Below are 2,503 nucleotides of genomic sequence, written 5' to 3' on the forward strand. Positions count from 1 at the left end.
CTGCTGCCTCTGTTGATTTGCAACCCTCCTGGGAGTTTCCCAGATAGAATCTGGAACTGGTCCCTATACTCAGAGGGCTGGTACAGAGGCCGCCCACTCCGGTTGGTAGCTGGCCGGTGTAATAACCAAAGGGAAGTTACATATGAGGTCTGTCTTTGGCAGCAGTAAGATGAAGAGATCCTGCTCCTCAGATCTTATGATTTCTCTAGAGGCCTTAACTAGGTTCAGTCATGTGTACCATGCAGGTGTTCTCAATACCACATGACTACCTCAAGGCTACATTTTTAGAGTCACTTCTGGAAATGGGAAAGCAAATGGAACCCATATTCCAAGGACAGGGGAGGAAGTGAGAAGCTGGGATCCAGCTCACAGGTCAACCAGTGGTCACATCTTTTTGGATGACCTTCCAAAAAAAAAAAAAAAGCCTCTGGTGTAAATTACCATCACAGTTTGCTTGCATGACTGTATTCTTTACCTAAAAGTGGTTTCCCTATGCCTACATTTTCCTCCCTTCACACCAGTCTCTCTTTATATCGGTCAGTGGTGTCTTTTTAGCAATTACTAGAAACATCTCATTTCAATCAGTGACTTCCAAAATCTTCAGTTTAGCCTACAAAGGCCTTCATTATGGGATTCCAATCTCTCCAGGTTTATCTTGTTCCACTCTCTCCACACTAGATATTTACTAGCTTCTTGGAAGCATCATGTTCTCTGCACATGTTTTCCACATCATCCTCCCTCGCCCTTTTCTCCCTTCAAGTCTCAGCTTATATATCACTTCCTCAAAGAAGCCTTTCTTGAGCATCTAGGACTAGGCCGCATCTCCTGGTGTTCTCTGACAAAGAGAGTGTCTTTCTTGGCACATGTCATCTTGTGAGGGTTTGGCTAATATCTTCATTTCCCATCAGAATATACGCTCCGTAACAGCAAAAACGATGTGTCTTATTCACTGTTTTGTCTGCAGCGCTCAGCATGATGTGTAGCATATGGTATGTGCTTAATATTTGACTTCGTGTGTGCCATTCCCTCTATTTGGGATGTCTTCTCTAGACTTGCAGACCTCAGGCTTTTCCTATACACCCTCCAAAAAGTTAATCACCACCTCCTCATGCCACCACTTTGTATATGTTCCATTGTTGCATTTTTTTACACCTTCATTTATTTAGCATTTGGGGTTTACATATCGACAGCTGGTGAACCACATTGCTCACAAAATATTTTTAGATTCCCCCTCCACATAGAAAAGTCAGTAGAGGGATCCCTGGGTGGCGCAGCGGTTTGGCGCCTGCCTTTGGCCCAGGGCGCGATCCTGGAGACCCGGGATCGAATCCCACGTCAGGCTCCCGGTGCATGGAGCCTGCTTCTCCCTCTGCCTGTATCTCTGCCTCTCTCTCTCTCTCTGTGACTATCATAAATAAATAAAAATTAAAAAAAAAATTAAAAAAAAAAGTCAGTAGATTGCACAATTAAAAAATCAGAATATATGGTAATACTAAGTACATAGTCCTAAGACAGTTGAGCAAATCTGTTTTCTGGGATATATATAGCAGGTGTTCAATATTGTTTATGAATGGATTGATGAATTTTTCAATCAAATGAAAGTGGTGAACACTTTTCTATTGATATTTAATTTCAAGCAAATTTCAGTGTTATGGGATCCACTGTGGATAATGACTATAGAATATTAAAAGAGTGATTATGAACTCGAGGACAATTCTGAAATATACGTTTAATACTGAATGAATTCACGTGTAATCCACATGTGAGTGGATTAGGCCTAGCTGTCCTTCATTAGAAAATTGTTACTTGGAGATGTAAAGAATGTCATCATATTGAGAAGGTCTTGAGTTAGGTGAACTAAATAGCTTCTAGATAAGAAAATGTGCTGTTCTGATAACAACTAGTCCTGCCAGTGGTCCTAGTACCCAAGTAGTGCTATTACAGTGCTTATGAATGAACCCTAATAACAATTAGATATATAACTGTTAATCAAATCAGAAAGTGACACTGTGAGTATAAAAAGTCTTCAAGAGACCTTGGTAATACTGACAATGTCAGGCCGCGGGACTGATTTTTGATGTTATAATCTGCATCATTCCAACAATTACTTGAAAGTGCAAAATATAAAAATGGAAAGAGTTGTTATTTGTTTTTAGCCATATTCCTTGGGCAACATTTTAACATGTGGATAGTTCACCAATTCAAAATTTAATTATTAGCCTTTAAGCTAATACTACAGTTATTTTTTTTAAAAAGATTTTACTTATTTATTCATGAGAGACACAGAGAGGCAGAGACGCAGAGGGAGAAGCAGGCTCCTTGCAGGGAGCCTTATGTGGGACTCAATTCCAGGACCCTGGGATCATGACCTGAGCCAAAGTTAGACACTCAACCACTGAGTCACCCAGGCACCCCTACAATTAATTTTTAAGGTTCTTTACATTTAGAAAGTGTAAAGGGAAGTCTCTTCTGTATTTAATAAAGTAAATCTTCCAATAAGATG

Source organism: Vulpes lagopus, chromosome 1 (assembly GCF_018345385.1).
Source record: "Vulpes lagopus strain Blue_001 chromosome 1, ASM1834538v1, whole genome shotgun sequence".
NCBI lineage: Eukaryota > Metazoa > Chordata > Mammalia > Carnivora > Canidae > Vulpes > Vulpes lagopus.